Here is a 16,065-nt window from a genome sequence, read left to right as displayed (position 1 = left end):
CACTCAGCCACATAGACCCTGTGTTTGTGTATGGAGCATTGCTCTCTTATCTCCCGCCTGTACTGACGCCACACTCTTCCTGTTTCAAATCTTTACTGCTGATTTTCTCTTCACTCTTGCCTCAGTCCCAGCCAGTTCTGTTGTTTTTCTGGCGCTCTTGTTCTTTTCAGGCCAGATTAGATAGAGTCTCAGTGGCGACAGAACCAGTGCTGCTTTTATTGTGGACAAGGGTGAGAAGCTCAATGCATCTGCTTGTGTAAGTCTAATAAAGCAAATATTCTTATTACCGAAAATGTTTTTGATTAGTTAAGATGTTGAGATTTCACCATGAACTCACTGATCCTCCTGTAGCCCAGAGAAAAGACTTTAAAATACTTCATAAAACACTGACCTATTGTATCAACCTTCCAGACTGCTCAGGTCTTCTGGTTCAAGTCTCTTTGGCATCCCCAGAATCAAAACCAAAAGCATTCAGCATTTAGCATTCAGTGTCTATGCACCACAAATATGGAACAAACATCCAGAAAACTACAATAATGCTGAAACAACATAAATATATAGTACAACCCCACCTGTTTACAGTTGCCTTTGATTCATAATAACTGGAACATTTATTGATTTATTTGATATATACTTATTTGATTATTTTGATGATGGCATTTATTTATTGGTAGTTTTACAATTGGTTACTGTGTCATGCTTACTTAGATTGGACCAATCTGTCTTTTATTCAAGAGTTCCAAAAAAAGACACATTGTTGAGAAGGCATCTATTGGAAATCCAGTTAAAAGCTTGCCACAAGCCAGGTAGGGAGCAAACGTGTCGAAGAATGTGCTCTGGTCCAATCTGGTCAGACACGACTAGAACTATTTAGCATATATACAAAATGCTTTGTGGGGCAGAAAATTAACATTGCACATAAACCAGAACACACCATCACCACAATGAAACACAGTTGTGTCATCATGCTGTGGAGATGGTTTTGTTCAGGACAGAAAATCTGGAAATAGTTGATGGAAAGATGAATGAAGCTAATTACGGGTCAGTCAGAAAATAAAACATGCTAAAAGCTACCAAATACCTGAGACTTGAGTGAACATTCATGTTCCAGCAGGAAAAAAAAATCAACACAGTCAACACACCACTAGAGATATCATGAAATTATTTAGATTAAAACCTACTTATATTTTAGAATGGCCCAGTCAAAGTTTAGATAAAATCTAATTGGGAATCTGAAGGATCATATGAAAGGTGATGCTAGTATATAGTACTGAACTAGAGCTTTTTTGTAAAGAGAAAACAGCAAACATTTCAGTCTCTTGCTGTGCAAAGCTGCTATGCATACCCAAAAAACTTGCTTATGGGTATGAATACTTTTGCAAGACACTGCATAACAAAACAAATCAGTGTGTATGCCGTAAAACTGTTGAAAACATGTTTATTGACTGTGGGAAGCGTACATCTTTCTTCTCCCGTTTCACTGAATCAAAAACAACTGTTTAAAACACATAAACATTGAAAAAGTTCCCGACAAGTCTTTTTCTTGGTATCTGCGAGCGTCACCACCAGTCTTCCTCTCCGCTGTCTGGCCAGCCGGCGGCCTGGGTGGCTGATTTTGATGGCGCCAAGCACTGTGAAACTCTGCCGTAATCAGGAACAGTGAGGGGCAGTCTCTATCACAGAGAGTTTCTTTCCTTTTCCTTTGTTTTCCACAGATTTCCTTCCTCGTTTTCTTAGATATTCTCTCCCCACTGATGTAAGTCCAAACAGAGGCCTATTTAGAAAGTAAACAGATGAATGAGGGGAGGTGCTGAGCCTGGCGTCCATAGAGTCGGGCTCAGAGCAGAGACGTCTCGCTCCACCCGCCCCGCACTGACACAGCCTGTAAATATACAGCATGACAAATGGAGTGGCTCTGGAGCAGCCCCCTAACCAATCTCTGGCAAGCAGGCCTGATGCCGGAGAGGCTAGCCGACAGGCTGCGTCTTATTCACTGTCACAAGAGACACATTGTTTATAGGACAGAGAGACACTGTAAGACAAACATTAATACCCCTTGAGTGGGTGACACACTGGGAAAACCCTCAGCTTGTGGCTCCAGTGTTGGCTGAGAGAACATGCATTGAAAGGTTTGCAGCAGTTCCTTATTATACTTTGTTCCCCTTTCTGCATAATTTTGATCAATCAGCTGTGGCCAACATTCAATTTGGCACTGTGAAGATCTTTTCAGATGCCCTGCTCTGGTTACATGGGTTCAGCTCTGCCTGTTTGTCTTCCACCACATATTTATGCATCTGATTACTGACTGAAGGCATATATTTTCACCATGGCAAATTTATTTTCATGCTTCTCTCAGAGGACATCCTCTAGGGGAAAATTCATCTTGGGAGAGCTCATAATAGCAGTTTTTCTTCCTGTTTGTCTCACTCTTGGCAAAAACACCAGCTTTTATGCTTGCCCTAGCAGTGTGGTAATTGATTAAGTAGAAGACTAAAGAAAGAGAAACTTGACAGCTTAGAAGACAATCACAGAGCAGTAGTTCAAATCCCCACTTTTCCTAAAAGTTCATTCATATATTATCCATTTACACAGATAACCTCCAACATTTTATCACAGTTTTCCCAAAAAATGTTGCTTAGTTTTAACAACGTGGCTCCTCATATTCAGTATGATGCTTCTCGCAGTCTGTTTGAAGAGTTTGTATTTGTTGTTACCAGAGTTTTTGACAGCATTTAGTACAGTGACAGATTGTACTAAATGCTAAATTGTACTATACAATTTGGTAAGACCAGATTGGTCTTTCTTATTTGGGGAAGAAAGACCAATCTATTTTAGCGATTACATCAAAAACTGACCATTTCCATTATTTTAGGTTCCCATCATTGTTTAGAAGTGTTCAAATTACTTCATTTTGAACAAATAAAACATGTAATTTGTTCAATTTGTGTGAAAGTAAATCAAAAAAGTAAATATGAATATTTTGTCCTTTAGCTGGACTTAAGATCTTTAAATCGACATTAGACTAGAACTCAGCAAACAAAGATTATATGTGAGGTTCCTCAAGGCTCCATTCTCAGGACACCTTTTTTCAATAAATACATACATCCCCTTGCTCATATTATAGAAAAGTACAACATATCTGTCCATATGTAGATTAGTGACACATTACACTCTGAATCTGAGCACAATCTATAACAGCCCTTGGATACAAAATCTGTTCATAAGGACCAGACATAAATCTCTAGCATACACTGGAATGAGCTTCCTTTGCTTTAATGTTGTTTTGATATTCCTGACTCATGCTTCCCTTTTCAGTTGGAAAAGGGATGCACTGAGTCTCTGTTCTTATAAGTACACATCTTAAAATTTGTCTGAAAGACAGTGAACGGTTTAGGGCTTAAATACATTTTGGAATTAATTGGCAGTTATAAACAAGAGAGGAACGATATCAAATTACAATCATCATTGTACCACCATTGGCAATATCATAATCACAAATCAGACTGGTTGGGTGCAATATTTGGTAGGATACTGTATTTCAATTGCATTTCAAAACACTCCATGGTTATCAATGCTATATTTGACTATATTTATTTTGCAGATATTATGCAGTCCTGCGATGAACCAGGTAGATACTTAAGGTCAAAGCCGAACTGTTCACTCAGTGTTGCTAAACAAGAAGTAAACAAGCAAAGTATTGAGTTTCTATTCTCCTTAGCTTTGAAAACCTGAGATGTGCAAAAGCTGTTTGCTTCATCAGATCAAGACTGAAAACAAAATGGAAACACAATTTACATACAAATCAAATTCTGCTTTATCAGTTCTTTTCTGAACATGTCTTAGATCTGAATTTACTTAAATTTTTGCTATGCTATAATTGTATTATTCTTTTGACATACTTCTACTGTCCTTTATTTCTTATGTAAAATCTTTTTAAGTATACTGTGTATAAACTGTGCTGTACAAATAAACTTACCCTGCCTTTCCTTCATGGGAACATAGTCTTTGAAGCTACTATATATGTCAAGTCAAACTAAATTGCTCGTTCTTTAAAAATTGTACGCTTTTCTGTTATTTCTTCTCATGTTTTCCTTCCTGAAAAATAAATTCAGATGATAAATTAATGGCATAGAAGTGAGCTTATACTATTTAATCTCCACGATTTCATTGTTGAGAGTCTCAATTTGACAGCTTTTCCTACTCTACATCTGTTGTTCTGGTTTAGTTCAATTCAGGATCTTGCATTAAGTTGATGATCTCATTATAGCAAGTTAATGTGTCCACAAGGTAAGTTGTTTTAATCTAAAACACATTAATCTGCTTTCTGTCACACAGACGGTGATGCTTACATGCACTTCATTTGGACAAACTTTTACCTTTTCCAATAGGATTTCATGTCGTAATCTTATTCAGCATGTGCAAATATAATTTAAAGAATCCCACAATCTGAGTGCATGCAAGGCCTCACACACCCCCAGGTTATAAACCATGGGCTAAGAGAAAGGAATGTCTTTGAGGAGGAGAACGGGGGAAACAGAAAGAATATGGGGGCTCTCTAGGGAAACAGTTGTTTGACCTCTAAAGATAGACCTGCAAACTGAAAGGACCATACTCTTTCCGGCCTCGCTCTCCACCAGGATTTCCTTCCCATGTCAAAGCACACATGAAGCACCAGAGACATTGGCCATACTGGACGACCTATTGTGAGCTTTGAACAAGTTCGCTTACTGAGGTCACACAAGGAGCCAGGGAGCGCCAGACTGGCAGGCGATCCAGGGTTTCCTCCAAGATAGGAGATCAAGTAAATCAGAGTTAGGAGTCGTTACCCTTTAAGAGTCCTAATGACCACTGCTCCCCCCTCCTTCCCCAATGGCACACAACTATGTCTGAGAAATGAAGCGGTATGAAGACAGTGTTTGGTGTTATCATCCATTTTTCATCAACTAGCTCTTCTTTCAGTAAACTTCATATCATCTTGGTGTCCCTGTATCACAGCTAACTTAATGCAACAGTATTTGTTTTATTTAGCATTAGCATATGGGCTGGACGTCCATTAGTCAAGTCCTGTGCTTCCCCCCAACCCCCACCCTTCCACATGAATACCATGTTACCTCATAAAAGCATCCATTTTTCACTGTGTCCTGTGTGAGACTAAAACAAATTGATTTTAATTTATTGTTAATGTCAGAGGAGCCTCGAAGATTAGATACACAGAGATTCATCCCACCAAACAACAGGAACGACAACACTGTAATGACAATTTACTGGTCAAGACAGATTTACTGCTGACAGTACAATACAAAGCTGTTGGACACAGACCGTGTTTCCTGCTTGCTATATTCATGTTGAAAGAATCCACACAAAGCTAATGACTGTTCACTAGTAACTTTAAAGTGCAACTTACAAGTAAAATCTGGTGTTCGAAGTCTCTTACATTGGTGTTTGAAACAGAGATCCATAGACAAATCAGAGGGTCAGAAACTGATACATTTGATATTTTTCTGATCAGTTAAAGCATTGCACTGATTAGTATTTATTAACACATCCTCTTGCTTTTGCTTTCAAGATAACAGGTTTAAGAAATAAAAAAGTATGTAAAATTTAAACAAAAAGCCTTCATGGCTGGTTTTCATTTAATAACTTACATTTACTTCTTTAGATGAAGTCAAATGCTGACAGCAAGAGGATACTCATCGAAGAGAAATATGAACTTTCAATGTCGAAAAATTATCATTTCACCTTTGCACTACATATTTCAATGGTTGTTGTGACAAATAAAGTATTATAAACAAAACAAACTTTGTGTGTTCAAACCTAAGCTTTAATGATTATATGCTACTGTCTTTGCTTCTCCTCAGACTATAGCCATAGAAAATGGACCTTCAGCTCTTCAGTCATACTGAATTGACAATAATCATTATCAGCTCTGTGGTAGGGACTGGCTCCATCTCTGTAGAGGCGGCTAAATGTCTAAACTGTCTAGGGTGTGACATGGCTCTGCTCAGTCAGAGAACTAAATGCTTTAGTTTTGGTTCACTCAGTGTCTGCCGCCTCTATCTGCTCACCATTAGCAGCATTGGCCCTGATGACATGTTCTTCCTGAACTGCTCTTGTCTAAGCTCACTTCTGCGGCTGTGGTCGTCCGTGGCCTGTCCGTATTGAGGCTTGTCTATTTTAGGAGGTCATTTAGAGCTGGACACTGTGTCTCCCCAAAGCAGCCTGTCTCCTGATACCGCTATCAACTGTTGGCTTTTTAACAGGAGAGTCATGGCAATTTACAAGAGTGACGCCAAGCAAGAGAGTTATCAGGACCCCAACACCAGATTAGATGGTGGGTCTTCTAATGAGTATCCTTGAAAAGGGAAATGGATGGGGGACTTATGACGAACAATAATAACGCTACAATCTGCAATGTTGACAGAACAGGAAATACTCCTCAAAGTGATTCACATAAGAGAAAATGTTACTCATTTCTAATGTTCAGAGATATGCATAGGCTTTTAGGCATCCCTAGCATCAAGTGATGAAGTGAGGATTCTGTGACGATGAATAGTGAACATGTATCTTTCATTAAGACTTTACATAAAATTAAATAAGCTATTTTGGTGCTATTTGCATCATGTGGTTCTTCAGAAAATGCTCGGAAATACTGACACAAATATGAATAGAAAACTCAACTGATTTTGTTATGGTACAAGTTGACTAAGTTTTGAAATGAAAACCAAATTTTATTGTCATAAAACATTTCATTTACTTCCTCTTTGCAATTGCTGCCTTTACAACTGAATAACCAATCTTAATTGACCAGCTGACCAAATGGGATTGGGCAAAATTTATTGCATAATATTTTTATATATGATGCTGATGTTTGTAGATTGCATAATAATTTCAATGTGCACATAAAACATAGGTCATCACGGTTGCTGTTTCAGATTTACAGCTCAACATTGTTGTGTGACATTGAGGTTTTATATATTGTGAAGGGTTTATTTAAAATTCATAAACCAAACACAAAAATGGGATTTGTTTGAAATGTTGCATTTTCTCAGATTATGATTTATTCTCTTGTTTTTTATTCAGTGCTTTAGTAACTTTGAAGAGAAGTCTGTCTCATTTCCGGGCAAAAAAAAAAAAACCTTCCTGGTTGAATCAAAAGTTATTTTTATTCAAAATCTACCAGAGTTTGCTACCCCTGTTTTAGTTCTTGAAATTATGGTTTTGAGATTCCTGTTTCAGCAGCATCTGACAGCATCTTGGAACACATTCATGATCCATTATTTCATTAAATTAACAGCAATCATCGAATGTTTAAAGTATGATGACGAAGAAACGTCAACTCTGAGGAACTCCCTGGTTTCGACTCAGCTTTGCCAACTTCATTTCTGTTTTGTGACTTTGTGTTTTCCCCAGTCTACAATCTGGGTAAAAATCATAAAACAAGTTTTTTCATGAGTGATGTCATATTTGGCATAATGTTTTACTGTACATTTTAGAAGGGAGGGAATTTACTAGCATTTGGGAAACATTAAAAAGGTACAGCAGTTTAGACCAAGTGCCTTCATTGCCTGTAGCATTTCTTCGCCCCTGTCCTGCCTTCACTAAAACTTTTTATTCAGAGAGAATTGAAGTTTGTTCCACACTCGCTTTTGTCAAGCTTGAAAAATTTGAAATATAGAAGGTGTGGAAGTAGATGAATGTCAACTTTGAAGGGCAGTTGCATGCACTTTCAATGCCAATCTTCTGAAGGTGAATGATATCCGTCTGAAGTGTGAATATTCACTCTTTGCCAGTTTGTTTTGGCCTCAGTGCTCCTCTTCTGGAACAGTAGTTTCATTTTAACATTACTTGTATGAACAGCCAAAAGCAGTCAAGACCAAATTTATGAATACATTTGGACCATTTAGACATTTCAAATGAACTGAGTGCAGATATACTGCCAGTTACCGTTTTGTTGAAGTCGCTACTTTATGACTGCAGTCTGCTTCTATGAAGTAGAGAAATGAAAGAAAAATATTGAAAATATGTGACATCAGTTATATTTTAACACATTTCCATAAGTGTTCTGTTAAGTGTGGGCTTAATGAGGACAGATTGTGACTTGGAAAGGTTTTTGTGGATCATTTGGACACCAAAGACAAGATCGTTTGATCCCACTTGGATATGGAAAATGGGAATTATAATGCATTTATTTAATAATGTTCAAATTAAGGTGAAAGTTTGAAGCAAATAATAAGAGATCTAGTCAATGGGGCCAAAGAAAGGTAACACATTTGTACAGTTAGTTCTTTGCATTTGTTTTGAGGTGTGTTTTCATTTCAAACATCTAAGAACAAAGTGGTGACTAAGATAGAAATACGATCAAAAAATGTATTTATGCAAGCACAAAATTTCTAAAACGTACAAATATTAGTACATTTGTATACCAATGTAGTCACAGACTATTGATGGAACACTGGTCAGACCAATTTATCTTAAATTGTCTACATTTAGATGTGTTGAAACAGTTTTATCTATGTTGGTTTGATTGGTGTGTTGCAACAAAGATTGTTTTTCATAATCCTGGATATCATTCTGTTCTAAAGAAATGACCAAGCATATATAACATCCAAATGAGGATCCCAAATCTTTGAACCTTGTTAAAGATATGGTCAGAATAGCTGGAAACAGAAGCCTGTTAATGTGTTCTAATAAAAATGTACAGTAATACTGGATTCCTTTATCTAATTAATGCACATGAGAAATTCTCCAACAAGTTATTGGTCTGATCCTCATTATCAAGTCTGTACAAGAAGAGACAATCCATTTTGAATTTCTCAATCTGAATTCGGTTCAGATTTTATCAAGATATTTCAGATTTTTGACTACATAAGATAAATAAGCAAAGTTCACACCTATTAAAAAATAAAATATGCCCTGTCTGCTTAGCACTAACAAAGCATTGTGAGCAGCTAACAGGTTTAGAGCTACAGTGCTTACAAATTAATTATATTTTGTTTGTCATTCTGTCACAAAATGTTGGCACACAAAGCAGTTTAAAAGTGATGGAGGTATTTTCCACTTTGCATCTTAATGCTGTTGACCAGTGCCAAAAATTATTTATTAGCTATCAACATAACAGAAAGCACCTTAAGAGCTACTTCCTTTTATACTTCAAAATAAGAGTCTCAGAAAGAATTAGAGCCTCTAAATAGCAGATTCAACTTAATTTACTGGAGGAAGTCACATGCTAACAGGAGTTGGAGAACACAGACATCAGACCACAGTATGACAAGAAATATTGTACTGTATATTGTTATACTGTGAGATCTGATGATGCTAGATTTTGTTATACCCTTACCAAGTAGTGATGATGAGGAAATGAGATGCACTTGAGTTAATTGCAGCATGGAAGAAGATCAGCAGCAGCACCAGGAGGAGTGGTGAGAAAAGGAAAAACAAAAAAGTACACAAAGAAGAAATTAAAACCAAGTAATGAAATGTTTTAGAAACTGAATTTAATAATGAACAGATTAGTGTTCTGATCTGATGATAGGTGTATGCGGGTGTGTGTGTGTGTGTTTGCATTATATAAATGTTCTGCTGCTTTGTGGTGGAAACTTGTTATAAGTTTACGTTTTTATTTTTTGAATTGTGGGTCAGTGGGACTGTTGAATCAGGCCTGTGTGAGTGCCCAGAAGGTCAGTGCAGAAAGAGGCCCTCATGAGCAGGCTTCAGTGCTGCTGAATGGGCCGATAATGGCCTCGATCAGAAGGAATGTGTTCATGGAGCCTTGCTACTGACAGCCAGCCCCTGAGGACAGGAATTACTCTGACTGATTTAAAAAGAAGATGACAAAAGCAGGGCCTCAGGCACAGTTTCTCTGGACTCCTTGTCTCCTCTGCGTCTAAACGCATATGACTGTCTCCAGTGACTGTGCTTCTTTTTATCTACCCAATCGCTTTTCTTCTGTTGCAATTTCAAAAACATTTCTCAGTGCAGCACTGAAGAAAAAAAATAGGAGTAAAACCATTTTATATCTGTTTGACATCTTAAGTAGGAGTTACTTTTTTATAAGTGGAATGTTCTGTTTGTCTGATTCATAAAAAAAAATGAGAACACATTGCCTCAAACTGTTTTCGATTAAAGAAGTAACTATAAATACAAATGCAACAGAAAATAAAACATCTTAGCATTTCATTAAGAATTTTTGGGACGCATTATGAGTAATTTTAACGAGGCATCAGTTTCTCATACCTTCTGTTAGCCTCTGGCTCTCTTCAGCCAATCGCCTCAGGATCCTCTCTGTCACATCAAACCCTCTTCTTCCTTCAATACATCTATGAATCTTCTCTGTGATTTTCCACTTCTTCAAAACTGAAAAATCGCTTGTGCAATACATCCACTGTCATGCACTTCAAGTGACCAGAGCACATTCATAGGGTTGTTGTGTCCCCTAAATGAATTGTAGCTATTTATTTAATTTCCCTTTGGGATTAACCAAGTAGTATTAAAATTTAATTTCAATTTGAATTAGAAGCAGGACTTATGATTTTTCTTATCCCTGATCAGTCTGCTGCGTTCCTTGGTCTTCATGATGCAGCTTTTTTCTCTAATGTTTTCCAACAAGCCACTGAGATCTTTAGAACCGCTGCCGTACAGACTGCTACAGGAGAAGATTTCCTCCCAAGGACATCGTCTTCTACAACAACTCTGAAGAATCTTTGATTCAATGAGTTACAACATCTATTTTTCCATTGGGATAAATGAAGCATTTTTAATTGTGCTGAATTGAATAGAGCAGTTAAATGTATTTATAATGAAGCTGGACTAATATTACTGTTCCTGTTCAGATGACTTCTACACCTGCCTGACTTGACTGCACAGATAAAATGGGCATCATTACATATGATAGCCAATCTTTTTAGATTTATATTTGTAAAAATGTTGAGAACATGATATTGGTGTTGATCTATAGCTTAAAAACACCAATAAATATTCACTGAAGTTTGTGGTTTGTGGTAATGAAGTGATAAAGAAAGAGGAAAAGTTCAAGATGTATGAAGACTTTATGAAGGATTGCATGTTACCTTATTTGCGTTCTGCCATATTTGTACTGTCCAGCCACTTTGTGAGCAACATCGGTAGCCCAAGCTTTGCCGGTTTGACCACTGCTGGAGATCCAGAGGTCTCCAGGGGTGGCTGGGCCTGGACCTTCACGGGGGAGACGGGAGGCCAGGAGACAGGCCTGTGTGAACAGCTGTGCCCTGTTTTAGATCGCTGTTCTCAGTTACCTCTTACTCTTTGAAGGAGTCTTTTCTTACACACTTTCACACATGCAGCTTGCATTAGTAAAGCAGGGTTTGGAAATGACTGCACAATGAAAGCTTGAAGTGCCTAAACTTTGATGTCTCAATTGCCCCCTCTGCCCTACCCCCATCTCAACGCTCTTGCCCCCCCCCCCCCCCCCCCAAAAAGTTTTGAATTCCATTTTTTTTAAAACCTGCTAATCTGCTGAGAATGAACCCAGTTGTGAATGCATCTGGAAACTGAATGTTGAATTTAAAGCCAATACAGCAAGGGACTGTATTTCATTGTATATGCATGTGGTTCTGCTGCAAAATATTTTAGTGAATCAGGCTGTTTAGGTTACTAGTCATCGGAATGACATGTAATTAAACAAATTTTTTTTGGTGATAATTTATACCTATACAATGCAGCATGAATTAATGAAATTTATAGTGACAGATATTGGTGTTAACTTTAAAGAAGATTAAGTACATAATTTAGTTTGAATCAAAAAAGGATATTGTAGTGCACATTGTACTTAGGTCTACTCCTTTATGAATTTCCCATTAACAAATGAATCTGCTATTCAAATGAATCATTTAAATCTTTTGTGAAATGCATAACCCAATTTTTAAATACATCTTGTTTGTTACAAATAACAATTTTATTTATAAAAGATATTTAGATGCTATGGTATTGTCAGCCAGGAACTCAACAGCGGTGTACCCATTAGTAACACAACTGGGACTCTCAAACAGACGTGTGATACTTAAACAGACGACCAAATGAAGTTATTGATCCACAGCCATTACTGACAACAGCTCCAGCTGTCTGCCTTTGCACCAGTGTTTTTCTAATAATGAATGACCATAATGGGCCTTTGTGATTGTCAGCTGAAAGATGCATAAACAAACTGCATATTAAACTGTTGAGTAAAATGGTCTTTGTCTGAATGTAGAGACTGTTAAGAGTATATTTTATATGCTCCTTCTCTATCTAAGAAAGAGAATCATTTTTTTTTCTGTTACACAACCCATCTTTTAATTATGGGTTGTGATATTTATTTGAATTAATATTTTTCATTTTAGTCTTTAAAATACCAGAATTTGTATGTAAATGTACATTTAAATATCAAATCAGATGATCTGATTATTTAGTACTTGAGTAGCCTTTTTTTTTTTATATATAAAATACCTCTTTACTTTTTTGGATGGTTCATTTTTATTTTTACTTGAGTAGAAATATGTTGAAGTCAACTTTTTCTTGAGACACAGGTTTTGGCTACTCTGCTCACCTCTGGAGGCACTGATGGTAGTTATTCAACATGACCCTGACTGTTTAATTTAAAATTCTTAATTCTTAAAGTTTAAATAGTGAGATGATACTACATCAATAAATGTTGTAAAACAGTAGTATAAATACAAACTAATTGACTTCATTGTAAAAAAAAAAAAAAAGAGCCATATGCAACTTATGTCATACCAAATTCACAGCATCTAATTCATGAACATGCTGCTGATAATTTCTGACATTCGTTTCACCAGAATCAGTTCCAGCCGTAGAACAGATGGCAGCCTTTTTCCATCAAGTTAATTGAAAATTGCATGATTTAAATGAAGCAATTCTCTGTAATAATAGTTTCCTTTCCTTGTATGACATGTGACTGACTTACAAAGGGGAATGTATTTGCAACAGGTGCCTGTAACACAGTGCAGGCATTAGGGCATTTGTGTTCACCCTCAGTAACCTCCCTGTGCCCCAAAAGTCCTCTGCCTGCCAGGGAAACCCGATTCCAGTTCAGACACTGGCACACTCTGCTGCTGCAGCCGTTTCACTGATGCAAAACTGAAAGCTGCAGAGATGTTCTTACAAAAGCTGCTTTTGTATTATATAGGTTTGAAGTGCTAGACTGTAGAACCTGTTTCAAAATTAATGTTTAAAAGTTTAAGAAGTAGTCCTGTATTACTTCAGTGAACCAAATGTATAAAATAACAGTCAAGCTGTTTTTGGCATATGAAAGTGGTACATTTTATGGAGAGTATGCAAAAGTTTTGGTTTTAGTTTTTCCTTTACTTAGCATATTGAAGTTATTCTGCTGGAGATGTCCACCTGTAGCATGAAAATACAATGAGGAGGGAACATCTGTCCACAGCGCCCAGGAGGAAGGACATGATGCAGAAATGTGGTGTTAACTTTTTTGTTTGTTTGTTTCAGTATGTTGAGAATGGTTGACTTTAGATCCTTTACGACTTTTATATCAAGTTAATACATGGCTTCAAATCTCCATTAAATTATTACACACAGGTCAACAAAAAACGATTCAGTTATTACCAGCATGTACGATCCCATTCCGAAACTGGTAGAAATTATTTAATACATTTCCTCTTTATCTTAACTGCTTTGTGATGTTTCTTCACAGCTTGATGGAACATAGAAATTTCAAAAGATGTTTGAGTTCTCTAAAACAACTGAACTTTTCAGAAATGCAGTTCCTGCATGAAATAGATGGTATGATATGGAAATGTAATGAAATTATACTTGTCATGTGAGTGGTAGCAAGAAACTGTAAAAATTATTTATTGGCTGTGTGTGATATATTGTATCTGATAATTGGACTTCAATCTGTGACCTCCTCATTGCATGTGGATATTTCTGGTGCAACCAGATCACTGAAAGGTAGGAAGAAGATGGATGGGTAATGAATGCTTTATAGCTGGTCAAATCTGAGGCTGACAGGTGAGAAAGGAGTAAGGTTTTCTGTCTGTTGCTGTTGCTCCTCCGGTCTTCCTGGGGGAAGCAGGCAGAGGGCAGACAAGAAAGTTAGAGTTTTCTAGGAGAGTGGTGAGATGTGGATGACTTTGTCCAGCAAGACATGCTGAAGAAGAAGAGATCTGAAGGATCTGCAAGGATGATGGAAGACTGGTCAAGGAATGAAGAAGGAAACAACTCCTGGAAACTCAGTAGGAGATGGATGGATGGATGGATGGATGGATGGATGGATGGATGGATGGATGGATGGATGGATGGATGGATGGATGGATGGATGGATGGATGGATGGATGGATGGATGGATGGATGGATGGGTTCACTGTTTCAAGATTTTCTATAGTAAAATTTTTTGATTAAACCTATTTTGTGCAAACTGTCACCTGAAGCACATATAAGAAAAAAAAGCAGTTCATGAATCTATTTAAATATCATTTTTGATATATTTTGAAAAGCTTGTGAAGGCCTAAACTAACTAAACTGTTTGTAGAGGCTAAGCGCATGGAGCATTTCTTTTTTTAACTTCTGGTAATCAGTGGCTAAATGAAAACTCAACAGAAACAGCAGGTCCATGTTATTCATTATCTGCCTTGACCAGACAAGAAACTTGAGATAAGGTGGAGACACACATATTGAGATATCAGTGAGCAAGAATTCACCTGCTGTGCATCCAGTCTGTGGGAAGACAGCTGTCTCTAAAAGTGGGAAAGCTCTCAATCATCACTTCATTTTCCAAACAAAAATGTTTTAGATGCTTTGAATTAACTTAAAATATCACTTATTCATTGCAGTTGTCCCTCGGTATTGTGGTTGTCCTTCTTTAATTCAAGAAACTCACTGAGAGCTGCCTTGTTAAATAAGAAACCAGCTGAAAGAAAATTGCTTTGATTTTAGTTATTTTTTAGCTAACAATTTGATTTTTGTTGTTAGTTTTTCCATTAATGATTTCTGTTGAGAAGATCCAATGACTAAAACATGTGTTCCAACTACTTCCATGCTTTTTATAAGCCTCTCAGGCACTCAGGAAATTCCAGGGAAGAAACTATGATAGGATATTACATGTCCAATAAGTCCGGTCATTACATTGTCTTACCACATTATATTTTACTGTCAAATGTTAGCTCATTTTTAGGAAGTGAAGGCAACTGCGAACAACTGCAACTAGTGGAGAATCATGCAAAATCACAAAGCGGTTGCAACTGATGTTGACATGCTTAGAGCACAATGGTCCCAAATAATAACTGCACAAAGTTAAGACTCACCATGTTAAGACATGGTGAGTGAGTTTGGTGCGGAAAAATTTGACTGACACGCAAAATATGGAATAAGAGCAGAGACTGTTAGCCAGGCCTCATCCAACATCAATGTCTAACCTCACAAATTGGGACTACTGATCAAGAATGTTCATAGACACAGTCCCAAACTTTGTAGAAAAAGCTGTAGTAGGGCTATAGCTAATAAAACTGTGAAGGATGGACAAATATCAAATTAAGGTTGATATTGTGTGTCACTGTTATTTATATGTGTGAAAGCAGGTGAGTGAATACTTTTGACAATAAAGTGCACAATAATGCCAGTCATACAGTTTGCTGCGAAGTTTTTAAATGAGTCTAAATGCTGAATGAATTGACTGTTAAAATTAAATAATCTTGTTAAATAGTCTTTCATTCAAAATGCACGCGGTATACAAATATATATGACAATAACATATTAAATAAATGAATAAATAAATAACAATTGGTTGTTGCTATTCGCCCCAAAACACAGGGAAGAAAATCCTGTGAATGATATATAATAGTTCTTTAACTTTCTCTTTTTCCTCCTCATTTTATGACAGATGAAAAATTGAATGTGGCAGAAATGTGAATGAGTTTCAGTAACTTTAACTTAAAAAACGAGAGGTGAGTGTTTCGCCTTTAAGAGTTAAGAAACTTGAAACCTTGTTTGCGCAACAATCAGTGCAGCTCATAGCCGCCAAAGTGTCTAGACTAGCACATGATGGTAGTCAGCCAATGGCTCCACCGCTCTCCTCGG

Source organism: Xiphophorus maculatus, chromosome 2 (assembly GCF_002775205.1).
Source record: "Xiphophorus maculatus strain JP 163 A chromosome 2, X_maculatus-5.0-male, whole genome shotgun sequence".
Lineage (NCBI taxonomy): Eukaryota > Metazoa > Chordata > Actinopteri > Cyprinodontiformes > Poeciliidae > Xiphophorus > Xiphophorus maculatus.
Note: the sequence above shows the minus strand (reverse complement) of the source record.